Source organism: Athene cunicularia, assembly GCF_003259725.1.
Source record: "Athene cunicularia isolate RWA chromosome 1 unlocalized genomic scaffold, athCun1 chr1_part2, whole genome shotgun sequence".
NCBI lineage: Eukaryota > Metazoa > Chordata > Aves > Strigiformes > Strigidae > Athene > Athene cunicularia.
The window spans coordinates 78607258-78625595 of record NW_020799092.1 but is presented as its reverse complement, the minus strand read 5'-3'; the positions used below and the strand labels follow the sequence as shown (position 1 = coordinate 78625595).

General features: G+C 39.8%; 1 long non-coding RNA gene across 1 annotated transcript in view; it reads left to right on the top strand.

Annotated features, from left to right (window-relative positions):
• The first annotated feature begins 2422 nt into the window (after positions 1–2422).
• Positions 2423–18338, top strand: part of LOC113491479 — a 65957-nt gene continuing 50041 nt past the window's right edge. The window contains exon 1 of the long non-coding RNA XR_003400418.1: positions 2423–2476. This is a non-coding gene — a long non-coding RNA (uncharacterized LOC113491479). The remainder of the gene's footprint in view (positions 2477–18338) is intronic.

Here is an 18338-nt window from a genome sequence, read left to right as displayed (position 1 = left end):
AATCACCAACAGCACTTGGTTTAGCTGCCTTGCTTACCAAAAAAGAGAAACCCTCTGCTGCTCTGCTGAGCATGAGCCTGCTGTATTTGATTTCTGGAGGAGAATAAATGGAATTTCATATTCCTTTGCAACAGCAAGCCCCAGTACTGGCCATTTGTTCTTCCTGTGAAGGAGTTCCATAAGTGCTGTTGCTTTCTGCTTGTGTTATCTCTCATTCATCTAACAAATCTCACTGGTCAGCTCTGGAGGTATGGAGCTGTCTCTTATACACATCAGATGTGTATAAGAGACAGATATATATATATAAAATATATAATTTTTTTTTTTTAAAGAAACAACACAAGTTTATTGTTTAACTTCCAAGCTCATTTCACTGGTGTGTTGTGAGTTTCTTTAACTGCACAATTTCTCCTCTTAGTATATTACATATTTTTTGTATATACTAATGATATACTGTCATGCAAATGAATTAGGAATAAATTAAAGGAAATAGTTTTCTCCTAGAGTATATTCAGCTGTAGGACTCCATTGTGAGATCTATTTTCAACTGGAGTTTGGAATGTGGAATAAGAAGCCACTGAATTAAATGTAGTTGCCAATTTTAAAGGGGCATAGCTAGCATAAAATCACACCCATCTTCAAAATATGTTGATCTATTTAAAATCTGGAGGAGTATGATGAAATCTGTACTTGTGTGGTTTTCCTTTTGTATGTTTGATTGTACTCCGAGTTTAATTTTTTTCTGGGTTGTTTTCTTTCTTCGCAACATTTTGAAAAAAAGGAAATGTCTTTTTTTAAAAAAAACCCACAAACATTGGCTGTGCATTTTAGAGGCAAGCATAACAAAAATAGTGGCCAGGTCATTAGGGAAAAACACGCTTTATAAAGCTCTATTGTTTTGCTAAATTAAGTAGCTTGAAATTTAATGGTATCCCTTTTAAAGGAGTTAGATTATTTCATAACCCCTAATGATATATGTATTGATTTCAGTCTGGGATTTTAGAACTTCAGTTGATTAAGATTCAGAAAACACTTCTTAAGCATAGTTGTTTGATGAATTAATGAGACACTGTTTCCTTCTGAACGCATTGGGGCTTTTTTGATGCTAAAGGTTGGATACCACATGCGGAGATCAATGCGTGGTCACCACTGTGAACAATTACTAGTTTTATTTTCTGGATATGTTTTTTTCATCCGATTCCACAGCGTGTTTATGAAGCCCATGCTTCCTTTATTGATGTCGGAGAAAACAGTATGATGTGACATGAAAACTAACAGGCTCAGGTGCCTGTGGTGAATCCCATGGCTCTCTGAGTTCTTGGAAGTTAAGCAGGTTGACAAATCCACGTTGGCATTTACTTGTTGCTTTGTTATCCTCTTCTGGCTGCAAACCGTGGCCAGAGTCAGGATTCTTTGACTGGTGTTGTCCTCTTTCCATCTCTTTTTTTTTTTTTTTCCTTTTTCATTTTTTCTTGTAAATTACCGTTTTCAGCAGAACAAGAACAGTGCTGTCCTTGAGTGATGAGATGTCTCTGTACATCATTTTCCAGTACATCCCCTGTTATTTAGTTATTCCATTATCTGAGGCATACCAGTTCTTTATGGAGGTTTGAGTAGTTCTTCCAGGTCACTACTTGGCAGTAGTAAGAGAATGAGGAATTTTTTGCTGCTTCTGCTGAAGGTTTGCTAATTATGTGGCTAAAGAGAGAATGTAACATTAGAACATTCTTTCTAAGGACAATGCTCTCATAACTCAGTAGATTTTTTTTTTAGGTTTTGGGTTCTTTTGGTTGCTTGCTTTTTGATTTTCATCTTCAAAATGCTTTACACAAACACTAATGAACTCCCAGTAAGGTATGGATATACTCTCCGTGGTTTTACACATTTGAATCCAAAGCACAGAGCAGGACATAGTGGCCAACCTGTTCATACTCAATGCCCATTGAAGTGTCTTAGGGTGCCTGAAATACAGGGCTGGCAGAGATGACCAGAGACCAAGGGAAGGTCATCGCTTTCCTGAAATAGGTACTGGAAGCCAACAAGGAACAGTCAGGGAGTCTAACAGGACGCTACGTAGCTATCTCTGAGCAATTAAATCCTTCTTTACATTTCTTCACTTTCTCTATGGCTTTGAGGAATTTCTTTGGTAAACTCTGCAGTAGGATTTGGAATTTATTTCCAGTTCTTCAGTGTTGTTGTGCTCAAATCACAAGGCAGTCTCCGCAACTGCTTGATAGAGCAGGTTCATATAACAGAAATATTCTGGCAGTCAAAATCAGAGAAACAGAAATGAATGATGGAAGTATTTTCTGGTGTCAACTAAAAGCAAACCATAAGCTTCAAGCATTAATTAACAATATAATGAGAAACTTCAGTTCAAGCAAATACTTTTTTTAACACAATTTCTTTCTTTGTTGTTTTGCAGAAGGAGAAATAAGTGACGGAGTTGTACAAGTGAACCAGGACAATCCAAGAAGTAAGTCAAAGAAGAATGTTCATTTTCCTCTTCTATAAGAGTATAAGCCAGTTGTTCTGAGACATCCATTTAATTAAAAAGGCAATTAATTTTCCTCATTTCTTTGACTGTAACATATGCAGTTTGTAGAACTTTTCTGAGTTCCCTGGTTTCAAGCCACATTGTTCAGGGTGAGTTGCATTGGCTTGATCATTTCTGTCCCTTTCTCATCACTGTGTCAAGGCATAAAGTAGTTGAAGATTGTGTCCTGTAATTGTATTATTACTGTTGTAGCAGCAGTGGTGCAAGGATGTGGAGAGGAGAGCTTTGCAGGGAAAGGCTTTATCTCTTCTTTGACTGTTTCTGATAAAATTTGAAGAATTAGACCTGCAGGAGCACAAGAAGGGTTGGAAGGGGCTTTGGGGCTCCAAAGCTTGTTAGCATTCCCAGTAATATCAGCTGGTGTAAAAAAAGCTTTAACCTTACTTTAGGGCTGCTGCAGTTGGCTGAGTATTTCTGAATATATTAAAAACATTTACTTGAGAGTACTGTATGTGTTTATGGTTTAGCACAGAAGTTTTTCCCATTTTGGTCAAGAAATCAGGATGTTTTCCAGTGGTATTTTAGATAGCAAGCCTTACAGATCGTCCTGATTCACTCGTAGTAGGCAATGTCAAATTTTAAAGATAGATGCTTTTAACTGTCTTGAGCAGAGCATGTGCTATGTGATAACAACATCTATATTGAAATTGTAATAACAAAACCTAAGAGTATTCTGAATTTGGTTTCGCACTGGCTGACAAGTGGACTCATTAAAAGATTGTATGAGGTTTTCTATGTATAGTTGACTCAACTTTAAAATATGTATGTCTGCAAACTGTGTCTCAGCCTGCTTATTAAGGGATGAGTGTTTTTAACGCATAGGTTTTGAAATTATCGATGACTCCAGTTTGTCAAACAGCCTTTGTGTGGTGCTTTATTTATAATTTTTCTATTAATTATATGAATGTCATTTTAATTTATACCTGTGTCTCTTTTTTTCTGAAAAGTTTAAGTAATTCTACAGACTTGCTTTTTATAGATACTTTCTATTTTAAAAAAAAAAAAAAAAAAGTGGTAGAACATGTGTCAGGCATATGCAATTCCTTCAGCATCATGTTTTCCACACTGATTTAATAGCTATTGAGTCTCCTCAAATATTCTTGTTTCCAAGACCTGTTTTATGGTAATAAATCATCTTGGCTGTAAAATTCTTGAAATGATTCAGTAGGACGATTGTTTCCTTAGCACATTCCCTGAGAGATCATAGTTAGAAATGGAAAAGTTCTTAACCAGGTCAACTTTTTCCCTGCAATACATACAGTCAGTGCTGAAAGTGATAACAAAGTCGCCAGTGTTTGTTCTGGTGAACTGCTGTTGCCCAGTGCTCCCTGCTATCCTGATTTCTCTCTCGGTATTTTACAGTAAACTTTTCTATTAGAGTGTCATGTTCGACTACGTTGAGAAATGCCTAGCCAGGTAAAGAACGAAAGATGTGGTGTAGTGTGATGCAACCCTTCGTATAAAGAAAGGGTTTGTCTCAAAATTAATATCAAAACCATTAATGAAATGACCAAAGACTTCCCTTAATTTCCCTACCCATTTGCACATGAGGCTAGGAGATGGTGCAGTGTGCATAGTTGCCTTTTTGTCATAAATGGTGGTACAGTGAAAAAAGATTAATCCAGGACAGTTATGAAAGCCTTACTTGTATAGACTGAGTGCCATTTCTATTTATTGGGTTCTCACGGTGTGTACAAACTGTAGCAACACCTCAGTGTGTGCTGTGCTGTGTTGCCAGCCTGTGCCCGTTTGGGTTTGTCATCAGGGTGCCCTTCAGAAACAGCAGGACCGCATGTGGGACAAATCCAAAGTGAATGCTGCAGTCCTTGAGGTAGGTTGTAATTCAATAAATTGTCAGACGTGCAAGGATGATTAAGTTGGGATACGTGGTTTGTTGATCTTTGGAGGGTTGCCACACATGATATAACCTGTGTGGCTTTCTGACAACTGGAAAAGGCTGTTAAAATTAGGCATTACTTACTGGGAGCAGGTAAGAAAGGAATTCTGCCAGGAGCCCGTAAGGAGGCCTCAGCATTATGTTTCCAGGTCTGTCTGTTCAGTAGTTCATCTGGAACATCATGTGTGCAAAGGAAAGGGAGATGTTCTTGCCAAAAGTCTCTGAACAGCTGCAGGTCCAGATGAAAACACGAGGTTATACCAGGAGAGACTGAATCCCTTGGTCTTAAAATTTGTTAAGTTTCCAAAATATTATGGTTTTCTTGTTTTGATGTTGGACATCCAATGCTGGAATCATCCTTTAGGTTGTTCTACGCTGAGAGAAGCAGTAAGTTCTGGTGTTAGTTCCTTCACGGGCGTCTCCTTAAAGTAGTCAGGCTTTGGGGTCTGGGATTCTTGATGCTCTTCCCTACCTCAGGATAGGAAATGAACCTTTGCGGTTCCCCCAAGATCTATGGCGGATTAGTGTCTTAAATCTGATTTTACCTTAGTTTTGGAAAAGGGAACCTTGTATTCTTAATGTCCTCAGCCAAATGGAGAGAATTCTATTTAAACTGTGTGTTTTAATCAGACTCTTACTACAAGGCATACACCTTAGGGTTTTCAATGTTGTACTTTAAAATGATCTAAAATAGCTTTTGTTACATTCATAGATGCTGCTAGTCATGATAGGGAATAACCTCTGCACTTAAAAGGTGGGCTCAAAGGTTACTTCTCTGTAGGATCACAGCAAGAGTTTGTTGTGCCATATCCACATACTCATTGCAGTTAATGTCTTACAGCAGAAACGGCAATGTTTGGGACCATTTTATATACGTGTGTGTATGCACACAAACTTTTTGGGGATTGGTAGAAGTATTTGCTGCCATAGTCCTCTTTGAATTGTTGGTTGGTTGTGTGAAGATGGAGGATGGTCTAATAAATGGATCAGATGAGGAAAAGCTTTTTATTGACAGTTGAAGTTCTGTGGACTCGTGTACCTTCCACAGAGTTGCTTTGTCAGTTGTGTTTGTCACTTGTACCTGTGAAGTGAGGATACCATGTCTGCTTCAGATTTCAGATACAGTGATATATGTTAATGTTTTGACTTTTCAGCAGTAAAAGCCTAATCCTAATGTCTGACCTCCTGAGGCAGCCTGCTCCTTGCACGTGTGAGCATTTTGCCGTTCAGTCTGATAGCTGAGGGAGGTGAATGATGAGGAAGGCTTGAAGAGAAAAGTACAGGCAGTAATGGTAAAGAAAGCAATTTTCCTCTTCAGGTATGTGTTTTATTCTGAGAAGGTCCACTAGCACATATGGCATAAATGGAGACAACAGAGAGGTCAGCGTTAGTGGATGTGTGTGAAGTAGCCATTAACACAGGCAGTGGGTATTCAGAAAGAAACTCCCTGTTTGACAGTGCTGTCTTCTAGATGACTTAGAAACATAAAAACACAACTTATTTTTAAAAGAGCACTTTTAATTTTTGTCAGATATGAAAGTACCTGTAAGTTTTAATGTGTGGTTTGCAAAGAGAGGAGTGCGCTAAGACTAGTTTTATCAGATTTCCATTTCATGAGTGGTGTCTGTGGTATGATGGCTTCATACACAAAATTCTGGCATCACCACTAACACTGTGATATTTTTATATGTACTTTGTAGGAGCACTGCTCTTGTGCCATGTCAGTAGGAGCTGTGTGCTGTAGTGATCTGTGGTGCTCACTCTGCTTCATATATAGGTTAAAGGATGGGCTGTCAATAAGTCTTGCATTCTCTGTCTGCAGCCATATTCTAGGGTACAAGAAGCCCCAGGGAGTGGGACTCTTGTATCTTCCCCCCCCTCCACTTTCTCACAGTAATACAGCTGCTAAAACAACTTTTCTGCAACTGTAAAAAAAAAAAAAAGTCATGTATCAACCAGGAATATATACACCTGTATTCACAGGAGCTGGTTTATACATTCCTAAGCCAAGTGGTAAATAGGATGTGTTCTTGCCTTCCTCACCAGTGTGCTCTATCTTAATCAGAGTCTGTCTGATAATCTGAAACTTAAGTTTTTTAAAGATTTCTAGTGTTTGAAATTGGAAGACACCTAGCAGCAAACCCTTATATTTTAATTACTTGCTCAAAATCCAAGGTAAAATTACTTCCCTTCATATGTTTTTAGATACGCAAGATCCAGAATTTACCTAGAAATTGATCTTTGACCAATCTGCAACCTGAAAATGCAAATTCAGAGGTCAGTTAGGTATCCAGCTTGCAGCGGCGCTCACTCTGTCTTCCTCAGTTCTCTCGGGCAGATACATCTGCACATCAACACCCACGGAGTAGCGGAGGAGTGCAGGATCTTAAATAAACTTTCTACCTGTATAAGCTGCAGCTGTATTTGTCTCTTTGTGCTGGAAAGAGTGAGCATCAGGCAGAGGATGGGGTACTGATGGTCTTAAACCTCTTTCTGTGGAAATGCTGGGTAAAAAAAAAAAAATCTTGATTATAGAAATACTTGTGCATTTATAGTACTTTTTAACATGAAACTCTGAGGCTAACACATCATTATTAGACTTTATTTAGATTTTATTTTCCCCTAGCTGGGGCTCATTTCTGTAGCTCAGGGGTGGGAGCCTGTATCCTAAAGGATTTATATGACTCACAGCTGTTTCCTATAGCCTACTATCACATTATTTTTTCACATTATGTATTCACATTAATACAGAACAGTACTGACATGTTTATTAACATATGGACATGGCTTGTTAAACATGTTTAAAAGCCTTAGCCTTTAGCTAGAAAAAAAATCTCTGATGTTGCTGTGAACTGTTACATCACAACCCATTTTCACTTGCAAAGACACCAAGTGTTTGTGAGCAGCCTTAGTCATCGAGTTCCACCTGCGTATAAGCCAGCATGGGATGGGCAGAGAAATCACTGCTCCTAACATACACTCTCTGAGGGATGGAGGCCGTACAACCTGTTTACTTCCACCTCAGAAATCACCAGTTCAGCCTTCCTGAGCCTACAGTTTCATATATTGTATTTATGTCACACATTTTCATTTGCTTTGTGCTTGGAGTCTTGCATGAAAGTGGGGGAAAATGTAACTTCATACAAAAAGAAAAAAAAGAGTATTTTTAAAAATATAAAACATCAGACTGTTACAGATACATTAAGTGATGAACATGCCTGAAGGGCACCCCTTTCTAGTCTTCCAGCACCTCTTCTGTGAGTCTGAAGTCTCTCATCTTCTATAGAAGAAATTCTTGCCTTTTTCCCCTTCACCCTGGCTGCTGTGTTGTCATGAGACAAGCCCTTTCTTCTATAAACATCCTCTTTGGTTCACCGGCTTGGGAGGACTAGAGTGACTGCTCAGGCTGAAAAATGACAACCAGCTCTGTCAGCCTTCCAGGAGAGCTGCTGTTCCTTTTAGAGGGGTGATTGCTACGTGGATGGTCCTCTGGGTTTCTTTCACTGATAATCCACTGTCTGCAGTGTCTTACAGTCCTTCTGGATGGGGCAGACTCCGGAGGAGACTAAGCTTGTCTGAAACAGGTGGTTTTCTCCATGTGGAATCAGCTTCCGAGTGACAGGACAAGGCAGAACAGGGGATGCAGAGGGGAAGTTTACGTCTTGGTGGATTTATCTGTCAAAAATAATCACGGAGATTTCCAGTGTCTTAGGAGTTTAGGTATATATTACTACCTTCAGTGTAACATAAGAGTTTAAATAGCCCAGATGGCTTTGAAAATAAAGTACTTAATTGTTTGTACACAAGGCAACATTATCCAATTAAAGCTTGCTTTCAGAAATTCTGCAGATTGTTACTCTGATAATGGGGGAGAAGAGCTTTAGAGAGAGCACTCGCGGTGTAGAAGTGGTATGACAGGTATGCAGCGGTGCAGGGACCAGAACCCAAGGACGTTTTCAAATGCTCTGTGGCCAGCGAAGGCACCACAAGCCATACTGTACGTTCTTCAGCGTGACAAGCTCTGCCCAATCTATTTTGTGTCGTTGGAAAGCCGGATATATTAGTCTGAGCAAAGCACAGTGCAGATGGCACATGTACCGCTTCTGATACCCAATCTAGCTCATTTACAGCTAGCTGATGTCTCTGGATGCTACTGTATTAAGCTATGTAAATTCTCAGGAGGCCTGCCACCCACTGCTCTACTTGTAAGTGCAAAACTGTCTGCGTCTAAGCTACAGAATGCATGTGTAAGAAAAGTAAATCTGTTATTAAAGGGATGCTCTTAAAAATTGCCTTCATCCTTATAGTTCCCTCCAAAAGTATAACACTGATGATGTGGATTTGTCAGCATTTTTGATTTGTTTGTTTGTTTGTTTCATGACTGCCTGCAGTGAAATGTATATGTAGCTGGACAGATAATACATAAAATACACTCTACATCATATTAATGGGGGGGATAGGAACACTTTAAATATATACATTTAGTAACCTCTTAGCACTTTTCATTTTCCCGCAGTTTCAAAGCAGTGTTTTCTTTCCTCATAAGATCAGGAATGAGTGTTAGTTCAAACCTGTATTCAGTATGTTCATACAAAAAATAATTTGCTTTCTGATTTAAAATTTAGGATTGTCTTTTTTTCTCTTGGTTGTGAGATACTAAATCTCTCCTGTATTTTTATGTATATAGAGTAGGAGCTAATGGGTGAGGTGATGTCACATCAGAAAAAAAAATCTCTGGAGGTGGTGTTCGGAATCAACACTTAAACCTATGTGGAAAACCTTGTTGTAGTGCAAAATTTTTATTTTTATTAATAAAAGGGTAATAGGATACAGACATGGAGCCTGGAGACCTGTATTCTGTTTGTACTTCTGTTGCATGAGCTTGGACAAGTTGCTTTGCATTTTCCTGCTTCATTTCTTCTGTCAGAAAGATGTATGTTTTACTTGCTGTTGGTAAAGCACTTGAAAATCTTGAATTAGTATGGTTATAGACTTCTGTAAGGTTGCTTAAAATCCTTTTCCTCCTCACTCATGCTTTCCCAAAGACAAGAATTAAATAGGATTTTTTTTTTTTTTTTTTACAAATGGTATTGATTGACTGATGATCTGCAGCTGCTTAAAGTAGAATTTAACTGATCCTTTCTGTTGTCCAAACATCTACTGTACAGCTTCAAATTGAGAGTACGGTTGGGTACATTGCGTCTCTAATTCTGTTAGGGGCATGGTCTGGCAAGAATTATTTCCTTGTTCATTTTACTTAGCAGGCTGGAGTTTCAAAACATTGTGGTGTGACAGACCTTTGTAGAGCACTTTACATTAATATCAGCTAATCTTACACATCAGTCAACTAGAGCTTGGAGTATCAGGTGGCTGACCTATAGCCTGATGATGGAAATACAGATAGTATCACCAGAAAGCACACTGTCAGGCTATTAATGTACTCTGCATCATCATCGGGTCCTGTGGCACAGCACGTCAGCAGCATTCCTGAACACCTAATCACCTTCTGGCCCTCGGATGGGAAAGGCTGATGTGCCCTTACTCAGCAGCAGTGGACAGTTTGCCCAGGTGTCGTATGAATCTCTGTGCAGGGAGAAGTTGTCCTCTTTAGATGTTCCAACTGTTGCAAATGTGAGTGGTGAATTCAAGCAGGCATTAAACTGTGCGGATGCAGTGTTTAACCAGGAAAACACATCCATCTTGCACAGCCAAGTGTTGCAGAAATAGTTTAGTTCAACCGAGTTAAATCTCCACGCTTAGAAGAAACGACTATCCAGCGAAACACCCTTGTTCAGAAGCAGCCTGACACTCTGATGTGCAGCTTTGCAGTCTCCGTTAACATTACCAATGTCCTGGCAAGAATCCCGTGTACGGAGCTGAGGAAGTAGATGGTATAAAAGCAGAACTCTTTGGGCTTTTTGTTCTGCACTGATCCGTCCGCCTTGCTGCATCTGTACTGTGACAGAGCATCTGTATTCCACGTCTAGAAACACAGAGAGAGTGTACTCCTGAAGGGTGGCTACTGAGCATGGCTGTGTTTCAGTTCAGGGATGTGAAAAGCCCTGCAGTATGTATACAAGCTAGCTGTCACTTATTTTAATTAAATACAGTAGCTGCATACACACTGCAGAAGGGATAAGACAGGGATTCCCCACCTCCATTTGTTGTCTTGCTGTTTGGATTTTTTTGCTATTGTCTTCCCTCTCACAGATTTGTGTAGAGATGTCTCATCCTCTCCCTCCTGTGCTGTTACCAATGGCATCTGTCCTTTGAAATACAATAAATTTTCCTAAATTTTTTCTGTTGATGAGAAGCCATTCTTGCTGTGTGGTAGCAGAGGCATCCCTGTCCTTCCTGACACGTATACCTACACAGGATTTATTTTAATTACAGAGCCACAGGAAGCAGAATCCCCATCCCATGGGAGCCTTCTCTTATCTGATTTTTATTTTTTGAATTAGGGAGCTTGGAGTACCCACCCTAAGGCTGGCAGACAGCCTGGCAGGAAGCTGGACAGACTGTCCTGCCGGCCAATCTTGTTGCCTTTTATAGACCATTTTGATGAAATAAGCACATTTCCATGCAATCAGTGTTCTGCAGTGTAAAACTTGTTGTTTGGTAGGTTTTTTTGAGTGACTAGTTTTAGTCTACAACTTGTGACTTTTGGGAAATCGTTGACTAATTTCAGTAATTGCTGTAGGTGATTTTGTGAGAAGAGGTGGTGTTTCTAATGGAGGAATGTCCTCTTGGAAGGATGTTCTTCAGCTGGTGTGAAGGATTGGCCGATGCATGTCATTGTTCAGGTAGGTGAGTTAGCTGGCAGGGACCTCACATTCCCCATCCACAAGTCTCGCATAACAAACAGCTGCTATTTTTGATCAAATTGCTGCCAGATATTTTCTGTTTCCTTACCTGAGGGAAAATTCAAACCACGTAGGACCCAGATCTTCCACTTTTTTTGGGTAGGGCAAAGTGCTGAGGTAACAGTCTGTGGGGAAGTAGAACCTGGGAGAAGCAACAGAAGCCTTTAGGTCAGGAGGACAGCGTGTAACTGCACTTCATCTGCACAGCTGTGCCTGGTGCTCAGTCGGGACGTAGCTGTGCTGCTGGATCACGGGTATCTTGCGAGTAGAGCTTTTGAAGCAGGCTGCATTGTCTCATTGAATCACGCTAGTGCTAAACTGGGCTTGACTCTTCAGGCAGTCCAATCTCCTGCTCAAAGACTGACTTGGAAGTTAGGTTGAGCTGCTAAGGGCCTTTACAAATTGCAAATCTCCAAGGGCAGAGTTGATAACCTTTCTATTCTGTCTTCCAGTGTTTTTATATTGAAGATTTTTCTTTTTTTCCTTAGGTCTAATCTGAATTTGCCTTATTGCAGCTCATGACTGTTGCTGCTTGACATTTGGGTGTGTGCTCATGAGAGGAGTCTGGCTGCATTTTCTCAGTACCCCCTGTAGGTAACCGGAGGGCTGATGCAGGGGCTTGGCTAATAACTAGTGTTCTGTGTGAGTTTGCAAGCTGGATCCAGAAATCATCTTTGGATCTCTCTTCCTCTCTTGGGCCGTGGAAGTGCTAGAAGGAAGCTGAACTTGCGTTCTCATGATACAGTACTGCTTGGGGATGATACCGACATTTTCTGGACTTCTTCAGCATCTGATATAAAACCCCTCAAATCCGGTGGCACAATGGAACCAAGTGTCTAGCACTTCAGACAGGTCATACTGATCTTGAACGTATTTTCTCTCTTAGTCCTTTCAATAAATGAATCTGCCTCCTGGGAAGATTCTTTGCGCTATGAAGCATTTAAAAATTGTGAGTTTATAGTGAATAACCAATTAGCAGTTCAGTAAAAAGAATTTCAAGTAAAATCATACTTTGTTTACTTAAGTAGTTGCTTATTTCAAAAGAAATGTGAATGTAGTTTTGTCTCTCAGAAGCTGCTCGTGTAGTAGTGGCCTTTGAGTATGTCCTTAGAACGGATCTGATGTTTACAGACATTACAAACCATTCATATCATTTTGAATGAGCTAGCCTTAAATGAAATTCTATCCACTAGGGAAGTGTATATTTGAAAATGCAAAAAAAGCTTTGTATGCTTTTTTCTGTTGCCTGTTGGAGCTCCAGTAGTTGCACAGTTGGTGTGTGAAAGGTGAGTGTGTAAACCTCATCGGGGGGAACCTAAACAATAACCAAGAGCACCAGTAAAAAGAATAAAGGGAGGAGCTTTCCCATCATGTCATTAGTTGGCACAGGTTTGGTGGTTCTTGTGTACACATGGTGTTAACAGGAGCCAATCCAGATTCATAACAGGTTAAGTAATTCATCAGAAGTCAAAGGCGGTATAATCTTATAAAACTGGCTTAATAGGAAAGTTTGGCCTTTGTAGCCAGAAGCTAAACTGGCTAAGCAAACATCTAATATTGACTTGATTTTTTTTTTTTTTTTTTTTTTTTTTTTTAGTCTGACTTCGAGTGTGAAATTTATCTCTAGCAAAATGAAACATACCTTGTTTAAAGCATATTTAGCTTCTTCCTCAGAAAACATGTATGCCATGTGCTCCTGCCTTAGCAAAAGGTAGCTATTTTAACTCACTCTGTGCTTACTGTTTCTCCCTGTTTTCTGCTCCAATGCTCAAGATGCATAGAGAATTAGAGGTCTGGTAACATGGCTGTTGCTTAAATAAAGCTACAGTGAGATTCAAGAGTTTACAGCCTACAGGAGTCAACTCTGCAAACTGTGTTTTTTCCATACCCAAGAAGCATGAGTCAGATTTTGCAAAGTGAGTCAAATCTATCCTCAGATTCATTTGAAGACACTGTAATGGACATATAATTTGAAACAGTATTGTGCATAGAAATGGCTTATTAAACTAATTTAGTTTGCAGTATTCCTTCTGAGTGGGAAGAGGGGACAGGGTGGGCAGAAGCGATGGGGAACCGCGGAAGGAATGTTCAGGTGGACCTCAGTCCCCAGAGACAGCGGGCAGCCCTCCTGCAGCATGGAGCATATAGAAAGTTGATCTTTGATTCACCGCTCTTGCGGGGGTTTGCCAAGGTGTGAGAGGTGGTTAATGGTGATCACCCTTGGTGATGCTGCTGAACTGCGGCCTCACGGCACCACTTACATGAGGATGAGGGGTGTCCCCGGACTTGGAAAAGGCTGAGAAAGGCCTACTTGGTTCATCCTTTGAGATGGACATTGGGGATCCAGACATAAGCCCTCGCCCACAAGAAGGGCCGTATTTTCCTAATACCTCCTAGAAATAAATCCCTTTCCCTTTACTTTGCATTCCTTCCCTTTATCTTCACCTGGCCAGCATTCCTCTTCATAAAGCTGCCCTCCAAGGTCAGATGTGCTGGAGCTCCAACCCTTTACCAGGATGTGACTCTTGCATGTTTTGCTGGCTGTGTCATGCAGCAACACTCCCTTTCCTTTGGAGGAATTACATGATAATTAAACTTTGGGGCACAGTAACCTTCCAAGTCTCAGTTTCTTCTCTGTTCCCATGTTTAACCCTCCCTCTGAGAAATCACTTTTGATTGTGAATTTTTGACCAGGAAACAAAGTTGGTGGCTCCATTCTTAAGCGTCAGTCTTGACTGGCTGCAGTCAACATCCTAATATTGTGCTCAGAAGAGTGACTAATACCTCCTGTCTGGCGTATGTCTTGAATGAACTAGTAGACAGGCATGCGTTTATTTTTCCTATTCCTGTGTGTAATCAACCTAGAAAGAATTTTTTAGATTTACTTTTCTTCCGCAATTTTTGGTGGGGACCCTGAGGAAATGAATGATGGAATTCAAATGCAGCAGTTCAAAGAACATCTTTGCCATTACTTATTTGTGGTACAAAGACGGGTTGGCAGCATCAGATATATGGTTCCCTGACAGATACGAACAATCCCTTCTAAGTCTCTGGCTGCTTTTAATTCTTCCCATAACTCAAACCAGCTCCGAGTTGTCTTCACTCTGAAGGAAGAACGTCATGTTTTTAGAAATGTATTGGTTTTTAGATCGTTTAGATCTTCATTATCTTTTCTAAAGGATTTTGATTTATAAGAAGATGACTCTGGAAGACTGCGATTCAGGAGTTTTTTTTTTTTTTTTTTTCTCTTCTAGTTTAACTTCGGTCAAAGTTTTGTGAAACATCCAGTGTTTGAAAGGTGCTAAACAAACAAACCAACCAACCCAAAACAAAAAACAACAAAACACCAGACATTTTTAATAAGCCACAAGTATTAGAGTATATTTGCAGAATGAGATGGTTGGTTACCTTGTGTACGAACACATGCTGTTTCTGCCAGGGTCGTGAGGGCTGCCCCGAAGCACAGCTCGGTGCATCTCCCAACTGCTGCTGGTGACACACGATGTTCCACAGAGGTCAGTCCTGCTCCGGGTCTGCAGCCGTGTTGGTCAGGGACATGGCATCTTTGCCTACAACTTCTGTTCTTCCGAGCTGCTTCTCTGATTTTACTCCTTAAGTTTTTACTCCATACTCTTTTTTACTCCTTTTCTGTCTAGTTCCTCCCTTGAATTCCATCTGTGTGATTATATGTCTCCATTACCCTTCTCCATCTCCAATCTGCCAGTAACTTTTGAGTTAATTAGCGAGAAACAGAGCAACAGGTTTGAGGTTTGGTTTTTTTTTTTTTCATGCTAAGATCTCTTTTTGGGAAACTCTGCATTCCAGTTGGAGAAAGTAGCTTTTGCCTAAGGGAATTCAGAAGTCTGTTTCACTGTCATGCTGACCTGCAAAGCTGTTTCTCTCTCTGATGTTCATGTAAATTTTTATTCCTAAGGAATTTAACAAGATTCACCATCGGCAGTTGCCTCTTTTTTTGACAGCTGCTCAAGAATATAGTTTAAAGGAAGCCTGTAATTTTTGGCACCTGTAGCTGAGTAAGATAAACCCAGTCCTGATAGCAGCTAACTCACCAGTAATCTAGTCACTGTTGTATGAATGCAGAGTCTCCCAGAAGGTTTCGTATACATAAATCCTATATCTATTCACTGCATATGGTTAAGGGTGCTTGAGTTACTCCAGTGAAGACAAGTTTATAAATCAGCACTCACTTTTGTTCAGGATTTCTCAAACAGAACCACTTCCTGGACAGTATGATAAACAGTTACTAATTAAAAAAAAAAAAAAAATCATTATCTTGTTTTGAATCTTTGTTGGGGTTGCTGCCACAGATGCTGGAGACATGTCTGACTGTTTTGAAGTGTATCAGATCCTCAGGTATTTTCCTATTTAAAGACTTACCAAAAACCACTTTATGGACTGCCAGCTGTATTTTCAACTACATACATTATTGCTCAGCTGTTTACCCAAAGCATGCCCTGTGTTCTCTTCAGACTGTGCCTTACTGTTCAGACAACACAGACAAATCTGTGATAATTGGCTTTTTAATGTTTTATTACTTTCTTATTAGATGCCAGTGTCATCACTTGATCTGTGTGTCATTTTAAAAACACCATCAAAGCTACAGTCTATTGAAACCCTTGGTAGTATCACAAAAAAATGTATAAAATTCACCCAGTTGATTCACAGTTTGCTGCTACCATGTGTGAAATACAGATCAGGTTTCTGACTCTAGCCTAATAAAATGAATTGGCATTATGGTTCTACTGCCTGCACACATAAACATCTGTGTTTGTTTTACCAAGTGTTTGTCAAGAGGGGGTAGAGTCCTTCAGTATTTAAAAGAGGGCATCGTATTAAAAGTGTGCTTGTACTACAAAGTCTTTTCTTTTTTCTCTCTCTTGTTTTCCATTTTTAGGTCAGATGATTCAGGTTTTCCTCACTGCTTTTAACCTTCTGCCATCTGAGCGAGCTGCTCAAGGGATGGCAGTGCTTTGAGGCCACCACTGAAAAAAATGCTGCTCTGCTAGGATAGTTCTGTTTCATTGTCTTTCATAATGTTTGCTCTTAGTTTCTTCTCCCTTTGTTACATTCCATTTTTCTTTAGCACTCAGCCAGCACCCTGGTAAACATTCCTCTTCAGTTTTTCTTTCACCTCTAATACTTTTCCCTCTTTGTATAAATGTCCATGCAATGAGAGGCAGAAAGAAAAATGGCCTGAAGCTCATCTACTCTACCAGCTTTTCATGGAAATGTAGACTTAATTGCTGGCAACACAGCAAAAAACAGACCATTACAGTTTCTCATTATTACTTGAACAGAAATTTCCGTACCTTGCTGGACGTTACATCCTCATATTTTGTTCCTCAAATAATAAAGTTGAGTGTACACTTTCATTAACTTCCTTTATGAAATGCAGGAGAGAGTTTCCAATGCACTTGCGGACTGTTCCACCTTCTAGGTTTTCACAGTAGATTTTAAAACATTTACAGGAGTGTGTAGGTGCACAAGAGTGCGTAGATCAGCATAGCTGGATTGTTTGGAGACAGAGTGACAGTTGAGAGGTGGCAGAAACGTATTTAAAAATACCCTACAAGTAGATTTTGTGGTTCTTGTCCAGTACAGAATTTCTGCATCAAACAGACTTGAAACAATTGCTGTATTTGGAAAGGAGAAGCTAAATCCTGATTTTAAAATGACTTTATGTCTTTATGGAGACAGAATGTTTTACTCTGTTTTGAACGGAATAAATCTGTCAAAGGCAACACAGTTATAAGAGTTTTACATTGATGTAAATGAAGGCTGAATTTGGCCCTTCATGTTCTGTGCTTTTTAGTCATGTCATAATCTTTCCATAAATCATGCACTTGAAAGGTTTTCTTGCTTCCTGCTTTTACCAATCAGAACATATAAAATGCAGATGAACCAAGCTTCTGGTTTATTAAGCATAAGCAGAACACCCCCTCTAAATCCCCTTTTGTCCCAGCAGCCCCGTTTCCCTCATTTGAAAACAAGATAGCAAGAACGACAAACTTTGACTAACATAGTGGAGTTTTTCTGGTCTCCTCCCTTTCTTATTCTGACCTGTACTTTGCTTTCGTTATAAAGTGAACATAGAAATTACCCTGTGGGAGTGGTGAAACTGCAGCAGAGAAACAAAAACTATTTGGATTCATCTGAAAGCTATTCATTCGCTTGCTCTTCTTTTTATTAACGGCTCGAAGCGTGCAGTTTGTCTTGTTCTGACTACGTATCTTTCAGCAAGAACGGAGGTAATTCTTAGTGTGTCTCTTTCCTTTTAATAGTGCTTTAATTCTATCAGAAAAGATGGTTATGTTTTTATCATCATCTATTCCTTTAACTACTTGAAATGTGTGTACAGCTGCTTGATGGGCATGTTCTATCGATCTCAGCGAGCTCCTTTTCCAGTAACTTTTTTTTTTTTTTTTGAGTGGAGAAATGGGATTTTAGATTCAGATCTAAGTTACACAGGTGAAAATCACAACTCTCTCCACAGGAGGAGGTTGTGAAGCTGATTCCAGCAGACGTCAGCGTATTTGCAGTCAAAATTTAGTCTGTAATGGGTTTTTGTTTTAATCATCCACATATACCAAGATGAACATCTCTCTGTACTGTTGGTATCGCCAGCAGGTTTTGTGTTGGGAAAGTACATTACTGTAAGCTGATGAGCAAGTTCTCGTTGCTATTTTCTCTGGCGGGATAGGATATTTTTAGTAAGTCCTTTCAGAAGTGTAGGACTTCCTGATACTTTTTATTGTTAATTCGCTGCAAACTGAAAATGCAGGATTGGCAGCATTTAATTCTGAGACGATCGTTCTCACAGCGCGTGAAAAGTGTTACTGGTCCCTGGCTGCAAGTGCAGGTTGTTACAGTTAGGAGACGAGTGGTATGTTAACAGCAAAAGAAAAGTTTTGTTTGGCTGGTGACTGAAGCAGCAGTGTTAAGAGTGCCTCTTAAATATCACAGAGTAATTTTATGTTTCTTAATGCTTTTGCAAGATTTT